Raw genomic sequence first — 21,737 nt, 5'->3', positions numbered from 1 at the left:
GCACTTGGCCTAAGCTTTCTGGAAGATGCTAAATGTCCTACGTCCGAAAATTACCTACTTATGAATCCCTGTGCCAATGAAAATTTGCATTTCCTTGACACAGCTTATTTATGAATCAAGAGAAAGGTATAATTTTGAATTCATTCACCCTGATATGTCAGTGACTGAGAATTCCTTATCCTCACGGATTGCTTTGCTGGGTTAAGGTAAATTCATCCATTCAGTGAGTGTTTTGCCTAGGTGCAGACCCTCTGCTATGGGTCTGTTGAATCCCAGCTCTCGGGGAGCCTATACTCTTGAGGGTGAGAAAGACAAACATAAAATTGTTAATATAACACAATGTGGTACTTGCAATGATAGAGATACAGTATGCTACAGGAGAAGGGTACCTAACTCGATCTTAAGGAGTCAAGGAAAGTGACTTGAAAGAAAAGATGTAAACTGCAGGGGCTCCTGGGTGGCTCAGTCGTTAAGCGTCTGCCTTCGGCTCAGGGCATGATCCCAGGGTCCTGGGATCGAGCCCCACATCAGGCCCCCTCCTAGGAGCCTGCTTCTTCCTCTCCCACTCCCCCTGCTTGGGTTCCCTCTTTCGCTGGCTGTCTCTCTCTCTGTCAAAGAAATAAAATCTTTAAAAAAAAAAGATGTAAACTGTATTTGAGAAGATGGATTCAACTACATAAAACGGATAGCCATGAGGCAACAGAGCTGAGAAAGAACATTGTGTATGACAAAAACTATAATCACTTCAGAGATGAACAAAGTGTTAAAGAATGAAACATAAAACTGGAAGACAGAAAGCAGGGGATAGAAGGCTTGCCTATTTCATTTCATTTCATTTCATTTCATTTCATTTCATTTCATTTCATTATTTCATTTCATTTTTTTACTTGAGAGCGAGCATGAGTGAGAGGGAGAAGCAGACTCCCCGCTGAGCAGGGAGCCTGATGCGGGGCTGGATCCCAGGACCCTGAGAGCAGGACCTGAGCCAAAGGCAGACACAACCAACTGAGCCACCCAGGTGCCCCTGATAGAAGGCTTTCTTGTGTCAGAAAGTTTGAACTTTGATCAGAGGGTGATAAGAAAGCATATTTATAAGGCTGAAGAAAAAATCTTGCAGGGAAGGAGATAAAGATATGGGTGAAGGGAGTGAATGGTAGAATGTGCTGAGAAAGATGGAAATGGATGGGAATCAAGAGCTTAGGTGCAAGGGTTGCCTTTGCAGGAAGTACTCAGTCTTCTGGACTTTGTGCTTCTGTGAATAGCTCTTAAAAATCAATTTTCATATACTGCTTGGCTACAAGACCTCCTTTCCTCCTCCTCTTCTGTTTCCTGCCTTTGCCTTACCCTTTTCACTCAATCCCCAAACTGTATCCTTGCCTAATGTATAGTATGAGAGATCCTGTGAAAATGGAGCAGATTGTCCTCTGTATAAGGTATTTGATATGTGCTGGCGTGTACACGCCACATCTGAGTGGCGGTTGACAATTTTCAAAGCCTTTTCATATCCATTATCTCACAAGAGCTGTATAAAGCAGGCAGAAAAACTGTATCCATTTCACTCCCTTACCCAATATCAAGTCACTTAAAATGAATAACAGAGCTTCAGCTGGAATCCAGGCTTTCTCATTCTAGGTTCCCTATGCCTTTTGCTATACTCCCATGTTCATTCCAAGCTTCAAGCTTTGTGTGTGAATGAATGGGTTGTTCGGGTGAATAAAAACTCAAAACTCATGAGCTAACCCTTTTGAGCACCATTCTATAGCCAACCCGTGTCCTGGGCCATTTGAGCAGAGAGTCAACATAAATAACTGAACCCAGTGTTTTCCATATGAAATGGGAAACAGGGCTTCATTTCATCCTTGGGTATCTTTGTGGACCGTATATATGGAAACGTCCTTTTTTTCCTCATTTATTCTTGAATGAATGTGTAGGTAACCCACTCTGATTTTTCTCTTTTCTTCTTACTGACCTTTGGACCATCATCTCACATTGAGTCAGAGTGAAGAAAAATAACAAATATAATATTATAGGAACTACATGAACTAATATATTAAGCAGGAGATAGTACCCATCAGTAGTGTTGTGAAGCGTTAGTATTTGAAAGGGTTCTAGTTCAAAGCTCAAATCCACATCAGGTCTGTGGAATGTCTGTACCTTGTGCTTTTCCTCATTAGGATAATTAAGACCTTACTCAATGTACTAAGCCTGTGGCTCTGCTAAAATATATGAAGTGCATGAAAAGGGGCAAAGTGAGCTATTTTATTAAAGGGCCTAGCATCTGGGTTATATATTGCAAACTTTCCATCATTTCTTTAGCTGTCTGCCATGGGAAATACCTCAAATGGGATGGCATTGAAGACAAAATTAGGCTCAGTAAATTATTGAACTCCTTCTCAATATATCATGCCCTCTTAGACTTTCTTTCATCCTTGTGCAGTTATAGTCACAAATTTAATCTATTTCTCTGTTTGCTGATTGTTACTCATTCTGGCCATGTAGATGCTACGTTTTAATTTTCACTCTCAGTCACTAACACTGATTTAGTAGGATAACATGCATCTATTTTCCACTTAGAGTTGACACTCTCCTTGTATTCTTGCATTCCCCTGACATTTTCCACTTTCTACCGTAACCTGCTATGGGACCTTCTGAAATTTTCTTTTTTCTCTTTTGCCATTTGTATTAAAAGGGAGTGCCATTGTCTTTCTTCCCTGGACTCATTGCAGTGTTTGCATTTCAGCTAGCTAGCTCACTCTGGCTGCCAGGTGAAGAAGGAACTGAAGATTACAGGGAGATGTGTCAGGTGGAGGCTGTCATTGCATTTTCTTGAGAGTGGGGACTAGTAGAGTGTTTGCCAGACATAACTGAACCCAGTTAATTATGATATGACTAATAAAATGTGGCTGTTAGCAGACATGCCTATAGTAATAGTGTGCTTAAAGGCTAGTCTCACAGGGACTGAGAAAGATGATCAAACTCTTTCTCCTTATATGTGCATTTGGAAAAAATCTATTGATCTTTAGGAGAGAAAGTTGATTGTATGAATTTGTGTGTTTACCAGGATCCTGGGCCTAGGAAATGTTTTCAGCCATTTTTTTCCTACCCTGTAAATAATTTCTTTTCTTGCTCTCCGCATATGTTGCTTTTTGGGCAGTATCCATGTACCCAGTAGGGAGCCATATTCATGACATTTTTGACTTCCTCAAAATATACCTTTAGACGTGCAGAGAAGTGCTCATGCCTCATTTATTCATAGTCATCGCTTCATTCAACAGCTGTTTATTAAGTACTTCATCAATTCCAGGCTTTATATTCTAGGCTAGTGATTTAACAGTCAACAGGTTTCCATAGTACTTGCCCTCCTGGGGCTAAGAAGAGGGTGCTATGCCAGAGAATATGAGAAATCCACTTGAACTATAGTAGTCAGGTAAGATCTCTCTAAAAAAAAGTAACATTTTAGCTAACACTGAAGCCTAAATGCAAACCAGTTATTAAAACAAAACAAACAGACTTCCGGGGAATACGGTGGAATAGGGGGACCTTAAGATTACCTCATTCAATGAATACAACTAGATAATATTCACATCAGTGTAAATAACCCAGAGAATGACCCAAAGACTGACAGAACAAACTCTCAGTGCAAACAAATATAGAAAAGAGGCCTCGACGAAGAGGGTAGTTAGGGCAGAGATATGGTCAGGAACTGAAAGGACCTGCAAGATTGTCCACAGGTGTGATGCTGTGGGTGAGAAGAGGAAAGAGAAACAGATTTCACACAGGGGATCCCCCAGGGGAAAGAGGAATCCGTGTAACACTTGGCTTCAAAAACCAGCGGTCCTGAATTTTGTGAGTTCTTACTCTCAGTGGGCCTTAAAACCTGGAACTTTAAAAATCAGCAGGCTTAGCTCTGGGGAGAGCCAGAAGGGTGAGAGGAAACTGAGTCCCTTCTCCTAAATAACGCAGTGAACAGCCCACGGAGATGCAGCACAGAAGCAGTAGGTTAAAGAGCACTGGGGGTGTATGGGAGGGAGAGTTGTTTCCTAATCTCACAGCACATGCTAGAGGGTCAGAGTTCATTGGGAGACTTCTCCAAGAACAAAGAGCTGGCAGGCACCATTTCCCACCCCTGCCCCCCAAGATAAACATATGGCCACAACACCTACAATCCCTAACTTGCTAACAGCCTGGCCCTCCTGCAGACACATCATCTCCATCCAGACTGTCACTCCAGGTCCCCTCCATCAGCAGACCTGTGCAAACCTTGCTGTAGCTCTGTGTGTCCTACTTCCACTCACTTCTGTGGATCTGACCCTTCAAATATGCTCTTGGCCAGAGCCCATCCGAAGCAGTATCATAAGCCTGGTAGTGTATAAAAAGCCCCAGTAAGGGCCAGCAGCACTTCCTGCCTAGGGAGGAGGGAAAGATAACCACCCACAATAAAAGGACTGTAGCCTCAGCAGGGGGTCTGGGGCAGACAGCTTGTTCGATTGCAGGCCCCACCCACCAGTGAATACATCTTGGGACAAAAGCAGGGAAAGCACCCTGCAGTTTGGTGCTTCTGCATTTGAATTTCTGGCAAATGCCTGGTCACTCAGCTCCAGCCCAGGACAGCCCCAGACTGGCCCACTAACAACACAGGGAACAAACCTTGTCTGTAACAGAGCCACAACAGCAGGGTGCATGCAATACACATAGGAGACACCCCCGAAGCACCAGGTTTTGGTGAATAGGGGATGTTGTACTGCCTGCTGCTACAGAACCTCTTCTTCATAAGGCCAGTACTTCCAAGAGCAGCTGGACTTACTAACATGGGCTTTCTAACACAGAGAAACAGACACGGAGTTAGACAACACGAGGAGACAGGGATATGTCTCAAATGAAAGAACAGGACAAAATCGCATCAGAAGAGGCCTAAGTAAAATGGAGATAAGTAATTTGCCTGATAGAGAATTTAAAGTAATGGTCATACATAGACCAATGACACAGAATAGAGAACCCAGAAGTGGACCCTCGGCTCTTTGGGCAGCTAATCGTTGACAAAGCAGGAAAAAACATCTGGTGGAAAAAAGACAGTCTCTTCAATAAATGGTGCTGGGAAAACTGGATAGCTACGTGCAAAAGAATGAAACGTGACCACTCTCTCACATCATACACAAAGATAAACTCCAAATGGATGAAAGACCTCGACGTGAGACAGGAATCCATCAAAATCCTAGAGGAGAACATAAGGCTGCAACCTCTTTGACATCGGCCACGGCAACTTTTTTCATGACACATCTTGAAAGGCAAGAGAAAGAAAAGAAAACATGAACTTGTGGGACTTCATCAAGATAAAAAGCTTCTGCACAGCCAAGGAAGCAGTCAAAAAAACTAAGAGGCAGCCGAAAGAATGGGAGAATATATTTGCAAATGACACTACAGATAAAAGACTAGTATCCAAGATCTACAAGGAACTTCTCAAAGTCAATACACGTGAAACACATAATCAAATCAAAAAAATGGGCAGAAGATATGAACAGACTCTTTTCCAATGAGGACATACAAATGGCTAACAGACACATGAAAAAATATTCAAAATCATTAGCCATCAGGTAAATTCAAATCAAAACCACCTTAAGATACCACCTTACACCAGTTAGAATGGCAAAAATTGACAAGGCAGGAAACAACAAATGTTGGAGAGGATGTGGAGAAAGGGGATTCCTCTTACACTGTTGGTGGGAATGCAAATTGGTACAGCCACTTTGGAAAACATTGTGGAGGTCCCTTAGAAAGTTAAAAATTGAGCTACCCTATGATCCAGCCATTGCACTACTGGGTATTTACCCCAAAGGTACAGACGTAGTGAAGAGAAGGGCCATATGCATCCCAATGTTCATAGCAGCATTGTCCACAATAGCTAAATCGTGGAAGGAGCCGAGATGCCCTTCAACAGATGACTGGATTAAGAAGATGTGGTCCATATATACAATGGAATACTACTCAGCCATCAGAAAGAATGATTACCCAACATTTGCAGCAACATGGACGGGATTGGAAGAGATTATGGTAAGTGAAATAAGTCAAGCGGAGAAAGACAATGATCATATGGTTTCACTCATTTATGGAACATAAGAAATAGCAGGAAGATCAGTAGGAGAGGAAGGGAAGAATGAAGGGGGGGGTAATCAGAAGGGGGAATGAAGCACGAGAGACTATGGATTCTGGGAAACAGACTGAGGGCTTCAGAGGGGAGGGGGGTGGGGGAGTGGGATAGGCCAGTGATGGGTATTAAGGAGGGCACATATTGCATGGTGCACTGGGTGTTATACACAAATAATGAATCATGGAGCATTGCATCAAAAACTGGGGATGTACTGTATGTTGACTAATATAACAAAATAAAAATTCCTAAAAATAAATAANTTGACTAATATAACGAAAAAAATTACTAAAAATAAATAAAGTAATGGTCATAAAGATGCTCAAGGGAATTGAGAAATTTGTGGAGAACTTCAGTGAAACCCTAACAATGAGACAAAAAAACATAAAAAAGAACCAATCAGAGATGAAGAACTCAATAAATAAAATGAAAAATACACTAGGTGGCATGATAATAGACTAGAGAAAGTAGAAGAATGGATCAGTGACCTGGAGGGCAGAATAATGCAAAGCAATCGAGCTGAACAGCTTGGCGGGGGCGGGGGGGAAGAATAATACATAATGAAAATAGACTCAGGGAACTCAGCGACACCATGAAGCGTAATAACATTCATATTATCAGGATCTCAAAAGAAGAAGAGAGAGGAAAAGGGGCAGAAAATTTCTTTGAAGAAATAATAGCTGAAAACTTCCTGAATCTGGGAAAGAAAACATAAATCCAAATCCTGGAAGCACAGAGATCCTCGAACAAAATCAACCCAAGGAGATCCACACCAAGACACATAGTAATTAAAATGGCAAAAAGTAGTGATAAAGAATTTTAAAAGCAGCAAGATAAAGAAGACTGTTACGTACAAGGGAAACCATAGAAGACTATCACCAGAAACTTTGCAGGCCAGAATATAGTGGCGTGATCTATTCAAAGTGCGGAAAGGAAAAGATCTGCAGCCAAAAATACTCTATCCAGAAAAGCTGTCATTCAGAATAGAAGGAAAGATAAAGATTTTCCCAGACAAACAAAAGGTAAAGGAATTCATTACCACTAAACCAGCCCAAAAAGAAATGTTAAAAGGTACTCTTTGTGGAAAGGAATGACTATTAGAGTAAGAAAAGTAGGAAGTACAAAAGCAGTAAAAATATATCTATTAAAAATCACTCAAGGGACTCATTTTACAAAAAAAAAAAAAAGATGCGAAGTATGATATCATATGCCTAAAATGGGTTGAGACAAGTCAAAGATGGGTTCAAACTTAAGCGACCATCAAATTAATATGGAATGTTACATACAAATTGAATGATAACCATAAACTAAAAAACAGTAATAGATGTGCAGTAAATAAAGAGAAAGGAATCCAGGTATATCAATAAAGAAAGCAGCAAACCATGAGAGAATAGAGTAAGAGAAGAGGGATTATAAAAGAACTACCAAAACAATTGTAAATGAGTAACAAAGTGGCAATAAGTACAGACCTGTCAATAAATACATTGAAGAAAATGAACTAAACTCTCTAATCAGAAGACATGGTTATTGTATTTTTATCCATTCCATCAGTCTATCTGCATGCTGTCTACAAAAGACTCATTTCAGACCTAAACACGCATGCAGATTAAAAGTGAGGAAATGGCAAAGTAACATGCAAAAGGATGCGAAAAGAAAGCCAGGGTAGCAGTACTTACATTGAATAAAATAGACTTTAAAATAAAGGCTGTGACAAGATACAAAGAAAAACAATATAATGATAAAGGGAACAATTCAAGAAGTTATAGTAATTGTAAATATTCATGTTCCCAGCATTGGAGCATCCAAATACATAAAGCAGTTAATAACGGACATAAAGGAAGTAATCCGTAGTAATACAATGGTGGGAGATGTTAACACCCTACTTAAATTTGTGGATAGATCACCCAAAAAGAAAATCAACAAGGAAACAGTGGCTTTGAATGACACATTAGACCAGAAGTATCTAGCAGATGTACTCAGTATTCCATCCTTAAACATCAGAATACACATTTTTCAAGTGCACATGGAACATTCTCCAGAATAGATCATCTGTTAAACCAGAAAACTAGTGACGACAAATTCAAAAAGATTAAAGTCATGTTATGCATCTTTTCCAACCATAACACTATCACACTAGACATCAGCCACAAGAAGAAAATCTGGAAAGCGCACAAATACACGTAGTTTAAATAACACAGTAAGCAATGAAACGGTCAACAAAAAAAGAGAACATAAAAAATACATGTAGAAAAATGAAAACAAATTATTCCAAAAGCTTTGAGATGCAGCAAAAGCTGTTCTAAGAGGAAGGTTTATATGGGGCGCCTGGGTGGTTCAGTTGGTTAAGTGTCTGCCTTCGGCTCAGGTCATGATCCCAGAGTCCCAGGATTGAACCCCACATCAGGCTCCCTGCTCAGTGGAGAGTCAGCTTCTTTCTCTGCCCCTCACTCTGCTCCTGCTTTTTCTCTCTCAAATAAATAAATAAAAATATTTCCAAAAAAAAAAAAGAGGGAAGTTTATAGCAATACAGGCCTACCTCAAAGGAAGAAAAATCTCAAATGAACAACCTAAATTTACAACTAAAGGAGCTAGAAAAAGAACAAATAAAACTCAAAACCAGTAGGAGGAAGGAAATAATAAAGTTTAGAGCAGAAATAAACAGAACAGATCAATTAAACCAAGAGCTGGTTCTTTGAAAAGATCCACAAAATTGATAAAACTTTAGCCCGAGTCATCACAAAAGGGGGGGGCAAGGATTCAAATAAACAAAATCACAAATGGAATTGGAGAAATTACAAATGACACCACAGAAATATAAAGAATTATAAGAATATTATGAAAAATTATACGCCAACCAGTCAGACAACTTGGAAGAAATGGTTAAATTCCTAGAAACACGTAACTTCCCAAAACAGAATCAAGAAGAGATAGAAAATTTGAGCAGATGGCTTACCAGTAATGATGTCAAAGTAGTAATCAAAAAGTCCCAACAAAGAAAAGTCCAGGACCCGGTGCCTTCACAGGTGAATTCTACCAGTCATTTAAAGGAGAGTTAATATCTATTCTTCTCAAACTATTCCAGAAAATAGAAGAGGAAAGAAAGCTTCCAAATTCATTCTATGAGGCCAGCATTACCCTGATATCCCTGCCCAAAAAAGAGAGAGAGAGAGAGAGAGAGAGAGAACTATAGGCCAATATCTTTGATGAACATAGATGAAAAAATCTTCAACAAAATATTAGCAAACCAACTCCGGTGGCACATAAAAAAATCATTCACTTCAATCAAGTGGGATTTATTCCTAGTATGCAAGTATTTCACTATTTGCAGATCAATTGATGTGACCTACCACATCAACAAGAGAAAGGATAAAAGCCATATGATCATTTCAATAGGTGCAGAAAAAGCATTTGACAAAGTGCAACATCTATTCATGAGAAAAACCCTCAACAAAGTAGGTTTTGAGGGAACATACCTCTACATAAATAAAGCCCATATATGAAAAACCCACAGAGAACATCATCCTTAAAGGGGAAAAACTGAGAACTTTTCCATTAAGGTCAAGAACAAGACAAGGGTACCACTATCACCACCCTTATTCAACATAGTAACGGAAGTCCTAGCCGTAGCAGTCGGATAACAGAAAGAAATAAAAGGCATCAAAATTGCTAAGGAAGAAGTAAAACTCACTATTTGCAGATGACGTAATAGTATATATAGAACAGCCAACAAGACTCCACCAAAGGAAAAAAAAAAACCTACTAGAAATGATAAATTCAGTAAGTTCTCAGGATTCAAAATATACAGAAATCTGTTGGAGTTCTATACACTAGTAATGAAGCAGAAGGAGAAATTAAGAAAACAGTTCTATTTCCAGCTGCATCAAAAATAATAAACTTCCCAGGAATAAACTTAACCAAGTCAGTGAAAAACCTATGCTCTGAAAACTATAAAACGATGGTAAAAGAAATTGCAGATGACACAAGCAAATAGGAAGATAACCTATTTGGAAGAAAAAGTATTGTTAAAATGGCCATACTACCCAAAGCAGTCTACAGATTTAACGCAATCCCTATCAATATACCAACAGCATGTTTGTCAAGAAGTAGAGCAAACAACCTTAACATTTGTATGGAACCACAGAAGACCCTGAATAGCCAAAGAAATCTTGAAAAAAGAACAACACTGGAGATACCACCATCACAGATTTCAAGTTTTATTACAAATCTGTAATAATGAAAACAGTTTGGTATTGGAACCAAAAGATACATATAGCTCAATGGAGCAGAACGGAGAGCCCAGAAATAAACCTAAAATTAAAAGGTCAATTAATCTTCAACAAATGCAAGAATATTTAATGGGAAAAAAGACAATCTTTTCAACAAATGGCGTTTGGAATATTGGACAGCCATATGCAAAACAATGACACTGGACTACTTTCTTACACATACACAAAATTAAACTTAAAATGGATTTAAGATCTAAAAATGTGACCTGAAACCATAAAAATCCTAGAAGAGAACACAGGTAGTACTTTCTCTGACATCAATCATAGCAACATTTTTCTGGATACTTCTCCTCAGGCAAAGGCAACAAAAGAAAAACAGCCTCTGAGACTACATCAAAATAAAAACCTTCTGTACAGCATAGGGGAACCTACAGAATGGGGGAAGATATTTGCAAATGACATATCTGATAAAGGGTTAGTCTCCAAAATTTATAAAAAATGTATACAACTCAACGCCAAAAAACCAAATAGTCCAGTTAAAAAATGGACAGAAGACACAAATAGATATTTCTCCAAAGAAGACATCCAGATGGCCGACAGACTCATGAAAAGATGCTCAACGTCACTCATCATCGGGGAAATGCAGATCAAAACCACAATGAGATATCACCTCACACCTATCAGAATGACTAAAATCAAAACTCCATTAAAAACAAGTGTTGGCAAGGATGTGGAGAAAAAGGAACCCTTGTGCACTGTTGAAGGGAATGCAAACTGGTGCAGCCACTGTGGAAAACAGTATGGAGGTTCCTCAAAAGACTAAAAATAGAACTACCATATAATCCGGTAATTCCACTACTGGATATTTACCCACATAATTTGAATACTATAATTTAAAAAGATGCATGCATCCCTATGTTTATTTCAGCATTATTTACAATAGGTAAATTATGGAAGCAGCTCAAGAGTCCACTGATAGATGAATGGGTAGAGAAATGGTAGTATATATATGCGATGGAGTATTCGTCATAAAAAAGACCAAAATCTTTCCATTTGCACGAACGTAGATGGATCCAGAGAGTATAATGCTAAGTGAAATACGTTAGTCACAAATACCATATGATTTCATTCATATGTGGAATTTAAGAAACAAAACAAATGAACACTTTTAGAAACAAGACAAACCAAAATACAGAGTCTTAACTATAGAGAACAAACAGATGGTTACCAGAGGGAAGGTGGTGGTGGGGGGGATGGTGAAATAATGAAGGGAATTAAGAGTATACTTATCACCATGAACACTGAGTAATGCATAGAATTGCTGAAACACTATATTGTACACCTGAAAGTAATATAACACTAACTTTACTGGATTTAAAATAAAAGTAAAGAAACAAGAGTATCCCAGACAGAGGGAACAGTATATGAAAATATTTGGAAATTATGATGATCACGAAAAGAGCCATTTGAGCTGGAGTAGAGTGGATAATGTAGATTCTAGAAGAGGAATGTAAAGACGTAGATAGGAGCCAGAGTTTCAGGGCCGTGTTGGTCATAAGAAATGTAAATTTTATTATAAGTACACTGTGCTAAAAATCTCCTGAGAAGTTTTTTAATTTTTAATTTAAAAAAATTATTTAAATTCAATCTACTTAGCATATGGTGTATTATTAGTTTCAGGGTTAGAATTCAGTGATTCATCAGTTGCATATAACACCCAGTGCTCATACCATTAAGAGCCCTCCTTAATGCCCTTCCCCTGGTTACCCCCTCCCCTACGCACCTCCCCTCCAGCAACCCAAAGTTTGTTTCTTATGGTTAAGAGTCTCTTATGGTTTGCCTCCCTCTCTGTTTTAATCTTATTTTTCCTTCCCTTCCCCTACGTTCATCTGTTTTTTAAATTCCCCATATAGTGAAACCATATGGTATTTGTCTTTCTCTGACTGACTTATTTTGCTTAGCATAATACCCTGTAGTTCCGTCCTCATCGTTGTAAGGGGTAGCATGATCCACACATATGAGCCATCTATTTATTGGCTCATTCTGGGTACACTTATCTGTCCTTTCTAATTTCCATTTCTTTCAGTACCCTGGTTCCCTGCATTAGGTGGGATATGCTCCATTTTTCTAATGTTGTGCGTCCAGGAGGGCCCCAGTTGCAAACTGACCCCCACAGTTTGGCCCGGTGTCCGTGGAAGAAGAAACAGGATTATCAGTTCTTGTGTTTTGATAATCCACTACTGTCCCTGGAGCTACAGGATGCCCTGGACTCGTGGTGATTTCAGTTCCCAAACAAGGACGTGTAGCTGGGGCGTCGTAGTTGGGAGTCTCACTCTCTGCTCCTTCTCCCATGTTATAGTCGATGCCCCCTTCCTTTATGAAATCTGTCCTCTTACCCCAGACTCAATTTAGTTTCTTTCCCCGGGTACCTCACTCGTGCTGATTATGTCTGTCCTTCATAAAAATCCTGATTTCTTTCTTTTCTAGACATATGAAGAAGTAGAAACTGAGTTTGCATTCCAACGTGGCAAAAAGCATCCAGAGCTAAGTAGCTTCTCTCCCATCTAGACTGTGCATGTGTTCTTTTCAACACTTACATTAGACCTGTTTCCTTACATATGTTACCTGCTAGGAACTATAGTCATGAAAATTTGTGGTATCAGCTTTAATACCATGAGACAAGGTCTTTAATATACTTCCAGTGCCTAGAACAATGCATATCATATTGTTGGATCAATAAGCACTTGCTAAGTTACTGAGTATTGTGTGCAAAACTATATTTGCAAGTTTTTTGAAGAAAAAACCATTCTCTAGATCTATCAGTATCATCCACAGCATTGATACAGTGCCCTATTGATATTAGGTCCTCAAATAATTTTTTGGTAGATTAGATATAGTGAAGAAATGCTCATAGTCATTTTTTTATTGAAAGCATCCTGAATTATCTATTGGATATAATTTTTTAATGATTTTAAGTAATCACTATACCCAACACAGGGCTCAAAGTCTTGACCCTGACATCAAGAGTCACATGCTCTTCCAACTAAGCCAGTCAGGTGCCCCTCTACTGGATGTAATTCTAAGAAATAATAACTTCCAAGTTTTATGCAATACAGCAATGAAGTATTAGGAAATTGAGCTTTTTTTTTTTTTTTAAGGTGCATTTGAGAGAGAGCACGCACACACAGGGGTGTGGAGGGGCAGAAGGAAAGAGACAAAGAAACTTAAGCAGACTCCATGCTGAGTGCAGAGCTGGACCAGGGAGAGGGAAACTTAAGCAGACTCTGTGCTGAGTGCAGAGCTGGACCAGGGCTCGAACTTACAACCCTGAGATCATGACCTGAGTCGAAACCAAGAGCCTGACATTTAACCGACAGTGCCACTCAGGCGCCCCAGGAAATTGAGCTTCTCATCTCAATTCTGAAACTTTCTCACTGTGTGACCATGGACGACTGACAATTTAGTAACTCCTTAGCGTCCTTATCTGTTAAAAGATACTTGGTTTATCCACATCATTGGTTTATTTGGGGAATTAAATGAAATAATGCAGATTTAGTGCTTATGTATTTGTGGACTTATTTTAAGTCTGTTTCATACTTTATATCTGTTTTAAAGTTTTGTTCAGTTATTTTTAAATATGTTTTAAAATGTGATGTGTGTTATAGCTGAGGTTATTTGCCAATGTGTAATGCTCTAAGCAAATTTGGATCTCTTTTGGTACGTGTCCTATTTTATAACAAGTATTCTGTTAACGCCAGCTTTAAATAACAATGAGCCATGGTTAAGATAGAATAAAAGTAGCTTCTAACTTCTGTGTTAGCCATAGAATAGCAGACTCTAACCAAGACACCCATGTCCTGCATATTGGTAACATGTCCTAATAACAAGTACTTATGAAGAAACGATTGCTCTCCTATACCTGTAAATTTAAATATATGAGATGAAAGCAGTATACAGACCAAAGATGGCATTACTACTTTCATGGAGCCAACTTAGAGGGAAATTTCTCTTCTTTCAATAAGAGTGAATGAACAATTATGCTTCCAGTTATAATTATGTCGTCTTTGTGGTTCAATAATCCAATTCCAGTGTCAGAAGTAATGTCCGAGACTGCCAAATGAGCAAGAGATTACTGAGTGTCATTTCAGAGGAGCGCTGTGACTTATCTCGTAGGTCCTATGAAGTCTCTCTGATTCTATAGGTATAGGGCATCTTCCATTAACTTGCTAATTTACAACATTGTGGGGGTAGCTGTTAGTTGTAGAAAACGGATGGAACAATAATTATTCCAGGTCATGGATATGCAAATACATTTTGTCTGGTAGAAATTCTGCCCTGTGGAAGGGAAAACTCAAAACACTACGTATTATCGCCTTGTATGATATTGACCAACATTGAAATTAAATTTATTTAAGGATTCCTGATTTTATATATACATATATAGAAAATTCTTACTTGAACCAGTCTCAATCTTCTTCTTTCATGAATTACATAAGATCTTAGACACATCTTCGTTTATTTACATGAGACTCATGTTTTAAATCTTTACAAATTACACTTTAACACCAGTTTAGGTAGTAGTTTTCTAGAAATAATGAAGAAGGAAAAAAAAAGAACGAACTAGAAAGGACCTGAAAACTAAATGACATAGAAATACTAGCACACTGTGCAAAATATGTAAGAACGCTCACTGCAGCATTGCTTGCAGTAGTAAGAAAATGGAAACAATATGTGAGTTGAACTTCAAGAGGAGATAAAGTAAATAAGGTAGATACATACTCGGGGAATAATGTGTCAGCATTAAAATGAATGAAGTAAGCATTGATAAATGTATTGACGTGGTGATCGCTAAGACGCTGTTACGATAAAAGAAAGTTGCATGCTATTATGTGAAGCATAATTCCATATAAGGTGAACAACAGTCTGTATACAGTATATCCAAAATTATACATTTATAGAGACAAATCTAAAATATATGTATTAACTGATAATAATGGTTCTCTTGGGAATAAAATTGAAAAAGTGTAGAGACAACTTTTAGAGTACGTATTTGTATACTGATCTTTTTTTAAAAGAAAAATGGTATATTATTTTGGAAAATTAAACAGTAAAAAATAAAGGAAAGAAACTATCAAATGATCGACAAAATAAAAAACAACTGGTTTGGCTTATAACTCTAGTAGAAAATACGTATCAGTCAATAGTGACAGAAACAAGGGACGCCTGGGTGGCTCAGTCATTAAGCGTCTGCCTTCAGCTCAGGGTGTGATCCTGGCGTTCTCGGATCGAGCCCCGCATCAGGCTCCTGTGCTGGGAGCCTGCTTCTTCCTCTCCCACTCCCCCTGCTTGTGGTCCCTCTCTCGCTGGCTGTCTCTCTGTCAAATAAATAAATAAAATCTTTTAAAAAAATAGTGACAGAAACAAGTATTTTCATATTTTCATTATAAAGAATTCCAAATTATGTGCATGCCTGTGTGCCCTTGTCTTTTCCCCAACCTCCACATGCACCCAGTTTGTAGAGCTTAATCTCCATCCCCTCCTTGAATGGGGATTTAATGACGTCCTCCTTTTTTTTTTAAAGATTTTTTTTTAATTTATTTGAGAGGCAGAGATTGTGCACGAGCAGGGGGGAGGGTCAGAGGGAGAAGGAGAAGCAGGCTCCCTGCTGAGCAGGAATGCTGGTGCAGGGCTAGATCCCAGAACTCTGGGATCACAAAGTGAGCCGAAGTCAGATGCCTAACTGACTGAGCCACTCAGGTGCCCCTTAATGATTCACTTCTAAATAAGAGTATGAAAAGGTAAGACCGAGAGCTTTATGGGGGAGAAAATTGGCAACTACTGCCCATGGTAGGCATACTAGTGCCCACCTCCCCTGAGATGCTTATGTCCTGATCCCAGGAATCTGTGAACATATAAATATATTTATATATTTATAGGATAAATGGGAATTAAGGTTGAAAATAGAATTAAATTTGCTAATCAGCTGACCTTAAGACAGGAAGAATATCCTGGATTAACTGGGCAAGTCCAACATAATATCGTGAATCCTTACATAGGGAAGTGAAGATCACAGTGTCACAAGGAGATACAAGGGAAGCAGAGTCAGAGTGATGAAATATAAGGAGCTGGCTTTCAGTTGCTGTCCTGGAAGACAGAAGAAGGAGGCAATGAGCCAAGGGATATGAGTGGTCTCTAGAAGTTGAAAAGGCAAGGAAATCTATTCTTCCCTAGACTCTTTAGAAAGACACGCAGCCCTGCCAACACCTTCATTTCAGCCTTGTGATATCAATGTGGGACTTTTTGAACTCCAGACTCTATGTTAATATATTTGTATTGTTACAAGCCAATGAGTTTTGACAATTTGTTGTGTCAGCCATAGAAAACTAGTATGGATCTACTTTAACCAAGTGTTCAATTTCCCCACCACCAGTGATCAGTCATGCACGTATCACGTACTCCCTGATGTGACGTGAGGAGAAGGGTGCTTCACCTCTTTGGTATCCTTACCCAAATCGCATAACCTCAGGCTAATGATAAGAAAAGGGAATTAAGACCCCAGCTGAGTTACATTCTATAAAATATCTGACCGTACTACTACACCAAACATGAAAGGTCATGAAAAGTCAACGAAGAATCAAAAATTGTCAAAAATTTGTCACACAGCAGAGAATACTGAGAAGACATGATGACTAAAGGCAAATGTGGATTAGATCCTGGAACTGAAGGATAGTAGTTTAAAAAAAAAAAGCCGAAAGAACAAAAAGACAAAAACAAACTGAAATTGAAATATAATCTAGGCTTTAGTTGATAGTAATTGTGCAACATTGGTTTCTTAGTTTAGGCAAATCTACCATGGTGTTTGTTCTAAGATGTTAACAATAACAGAAACTGGTTAAGAAGTCTATTGGGGGTTGGCTGGCAGGCTCAGTTGGTGGAGCGTGCGACTCTTGATCTCATGGTTGTGAGTTCGAGCCCCATGTTGGTATAGAGATTGCTTAAAAATAAAATCTTTTTTTAAAAAAAAGGAAGTCTATTGAATTCTCTGTAATTTCTTGGCAAATATAGAATTATTCCAAAATAATCCCATGTAAAGACAATGTGGTCTAGCCACATAATGTATACATGAGGAAACTGACGTTCAGAGAGGAAAATGAGTTCATTATATTACTTTGAATTACTAATGAAAATGTTCATCTTTCCCATTGTGAATTTATTTTTTGGTTGATTGCAGTTTTTTCCTCTAAAGCTTAAAAATCTGTTCACCAGAAGTCAAATGTATTGATCTCATCCACATTTTATCGTACTAATGTTCATCTTGTAATTCTTAACTCCTTTGACCTTTTCCCATTTCACTGACCTAAAAGAATGCAAATATTTGTTCACAATAATTGCTCTAATTTCCCTTATTAAGAACTAGTACTTACCCCACCTAAGCAAATATTGACTGCATGAAAAATTAGGATGATTTTACTTGGCTAACGCTATTGCCTAATTTTCCTATGGTTTGCCCTGATTTCACATTGACCCTATATTGTGATGCATTTTAGCTTCTTGAAATTCAAGTATATTTGAAATGGAATATTAATTTTGGGGGTACCACAGAATGATTCAAAATTTGTATACATTGCCAAGTCATCACAATAACTGTCCATCATTATACTAGTGACAATTTTTTCATGCAGTGAAAACTTTTTTTACTCTCAGCATCTTTTGAATACACAGGACAGTCTTATGTACTATCAGCATCATGCTGTACCTTATGTCCCCGTGACTTATTTTATAACTGGAAGTTTGTACGCATTTTTAAAAAAGATTTTATTTATTTATTTGACAGAGACAGCGAGAGAGGGAACACAAGCAAGGGGAGTGTGAGAGGGAGAAGCAGACTTCCCACGGGGCGGGGAGCCCGATGCCAGGCTCGATCCCAGGACCCTGGGATCACTCCCTGAGCCGAAGGCCGACGCTTAATGACTGAGCCACCCAGGCGCCCCGTTTGTATGCATTTTGGCCACGTTCACCTACTTCACCCTCTCTCATCCTCCCTCCACCTGTACAACTACCAATCTATGTATAAATAAGCTTGGTATTTTGGTTTTAAGTTTTGTGTTTTTAGCTTCCACAGAAAAAGTGATCGCACAGTACTTGCCCTTCTCAGACTTATCTCACTAAGCGTAATGCTCTCAAGTCCATTAATGTTGTTGCAATTAGGAAAATTTACTTTTTTATGGCTGAATATTACCCTATTATCTATTCATCCATTAAAGGACACTTAAATTCTTTCCATATCTTATCTATCGTAAATAGTACTTCAACGAATATATGGGTGCAGATAACTTAATGTGTTAGTGCTTTTGTTTTCTTTGAGTAAATACCCAGAAGTAAATTGCTAGATTATACGGTAGTTCCACTTCTAATTCTTTTTGAGGAACTTGCATACTATTTTGCAAGATGCACCTATTTACGTTCCCACTAACAGTGTTCAAAGGGTTCCTTTTCTCCGCATCCTCTCCAACACTTGTTACCTCGTCTTTTTGATAATAACCATTCTATTAGATGTGAAGTGAAACTTTGGTTTTGGTTTGCATTTCCCTGATTTGTGGTATTTATCATCTTTTCACGTATCCGTTGGTCATCTGTATGTCTTTAGAATGATTTCTATTCATATCCTTTGCCCATTTTAATTACGTTATTTTTCATTTTGCTATTGAGTTGCATAAGATCTTTTTAAATTTTGGGTATTAACCCATTATCATACATAAAATTTTTGCAAGATTTTCTCCCATTCATTAGATTGCTGTGTCATTTTGTTGTTGGTTTTCTCTGCCGTGCGGAAGCTTTTTAATTTGATGTAGTCCTACTTGTTTATTTTGGCTCTTGTTACTTCTGTTTTTTGTGTCAAATCCAAAACCTCATGGCCTAGACAGATGTCAAGGAGCTTCCCACTTCTGTTTTCTTTAAGGAGTTTTATCGTCTCAGGGCTTACATTCAAGTCTTTAATCCATTCTGAGTTTTTGTGTATGGTATAAAGAGCGATCCTGTTTTATTCTTTTGCACGTGGCTGTATAATTTTTCCAACATCATTTGACAGGACTGTCCCTCTCTCCATTGTATATTCTTGGCTCCTTGATCATAAACTGATTGGCTATATATGCATACAGTTATTTCTGGGCCCTCTATTCTGTTCGGTTGATCTATGTACTTTTAAGTTTTATTTGAGAGTACATCTGTGCACATCTGTCATGCACAAAAATCAGAGCACCAGCAGGAGGGGGAGAGGGAGAGAGAAAGAGAGAAAATCTCAAGCGGACTCTGCACTGAACGCGGAGGCTGACGCGGGGTTTGATCTCACGAACCTGGGATCACAACCTGAGCCAAATTCAAGAGTCCCATGCTTAACCGACTTTGCCCCCCAGGCGCCCCTGAGTGTCTGTCTCTATATGAATTTTGTATTGTTTTCATTACTATAGCTTGTTATACTTTAAAATCAGAGAGTAAGATCCCTCCAACTCGCTCTTTCTCAAGATTGCTTCAAGTATTCAGGATCTTTTGTGGTTCCATAAAGTTTGTTTGTTCCATTTCTGTGAAAAATGCCATTGGAATTTTGATTAGGATTGTGGTGATTCTGTAGATTGCTTTGGGAGTCTGAGGTTCGTGAAATTTTTCTTTCATGAGGACAGAGTATTTTTCCATTCATTTGTATCTTCACTTTGTTTTGTAGATATCTTAATATTTTTCAGCTTAAAAGTAGCTCACCTCCTTGATTAAAAATGCTCCTAAGTATGTTCTCTTTGATGGAATTATAACTGGAATCATTATAATTTTTCTTTGCGAAAGCGTAATATTAGTGTTTAGAATGGCAACTGATTTTTATATATTTTGTATCCTGCAACTTTGTTGAATTCATTGATTAGTTGTAACAGTTTTTTGATAGAATCTTTAGCGTTTCCGTATATAATATGTCATCTACAAATGGTGACAGTTTTACTCATTGTTCTTCAATTTGGATGTGTCTTGTTTCTTTCTCTTGCTAATTGCTTCACTTACAACTTGCCATACTATGTTGAATAAAAGTGGACGGAGTGGGCATTCTTGCTTTGCTCCTGATTTTAATGGAAAACCTTTTAACTTTTCACTGTTGAGCATGATGGTAGCTGTGAGTTTCTTACATATGATGGTAGCTGTTACATTCAGGTACATTCCCTGTATAGACACTTTGTTGAGAGTTATTACCAAAAATGAATGTAGAATTTTAATGCTTTTTGTGCATCTTTTAAAATTACCATACAATTTTTGTCATTGATTTTGTTCATGTGGTGTATAATAGTGATTGATTTGTGGATGGTAACCATGCTTTCCCCCTTGGAACATATCTCACGTGATCACGGTGCTTGATTCTTTTCATATGTTTTTGAATTTGGCTTTTAATTCTCTATGAAGGGTTTTTAAAATCTATATTCACCAGGGATAGGGTCGTATTATTTTCTGCTCTTGTGGTGTCCTTGTTTGGTTTGGGTATCAAGGTAAAGCTAGACTTCTGAAACAAATTCAGTGTTTCCTTCTCTTTTGTTTTTTGGAAGACTCTGAGAGGGATTGTTAATAATTCCTTTTTTAAATGTTTGGTTGAATTCCCCACAGGAAAGCCATCTGGTCCCAGCCTTTTATTTATTGGGAGATGGTTTATACTAATTCAGTGTACTTACTATTAATCACTCTGTTCAGATGTTTCTATTTTTGTTATGGTTGGTAGAGTGTATGTTTTTTGGAATTCATCCATTTCATCTAGATTTCTATTTTGTTGGTGTAGGATTGTCCCACAGCCTCTTAAGAGCCTTTATATCCGTGTGCTTTCAGTTGTCCCTCCCATCTTATGGACTTTGAGTTCTTGGGTTTGTTTTTTGTTTTTGTTTTTTGTTTTTTTTTTGTTGTTGTCTCTAGACAAATGTGTGTCAATTTTATCTTTTAAAAGAATGAGCTCTTAGTGTCATTGATCTTTTCTATTGTCTATTGCTTGTCTATTTCATTTCTTGCCATTCTGATCTCTTTTTTAATCTGTTCAGCCACTCTTTGTCTTTTCATTGGGAAATTGGGTCTGTTTGCAGTTAAATTAGTTACTTTTGCAATTTTGTTAATTGTGTTTTGGTCTGTTCTGTAGTTACTCTGTTCTTTTTTCTGTTAGGGTTTCATAGTTTTGTTACTTTCTTTGCTATACTTAGATTCCTATCTGTGTGTCTTTTATTTATGTATGTTTTTGTTTTGCGGTTACCATGACACTTACATGTAACAACTTATCAGTTTAAATGGATTGTTATAAATATAACAAGTTAAGTTCGAGTGCAGTTTAAGACTCCTCTACATTTCTACTCTACCTT

Source organism: Ailuropoda melanoleuca, chromosome X, assembly GCF_002007445.2.
Source record: "Ailuropoda melanoleuca isolate Jingjing chromosome X, ASM200744v2, whole genome shotgun sequence".
Classification (NCBI taxonomy): Eukaryota; Metazoa; Chordata; class Mammalia; order Carnivora; family Ursidae; genus Ailuropoda; species Ailuropoda melanoleuca.
Note: the sequence above shows the minus strand (reverse complement) of the source record.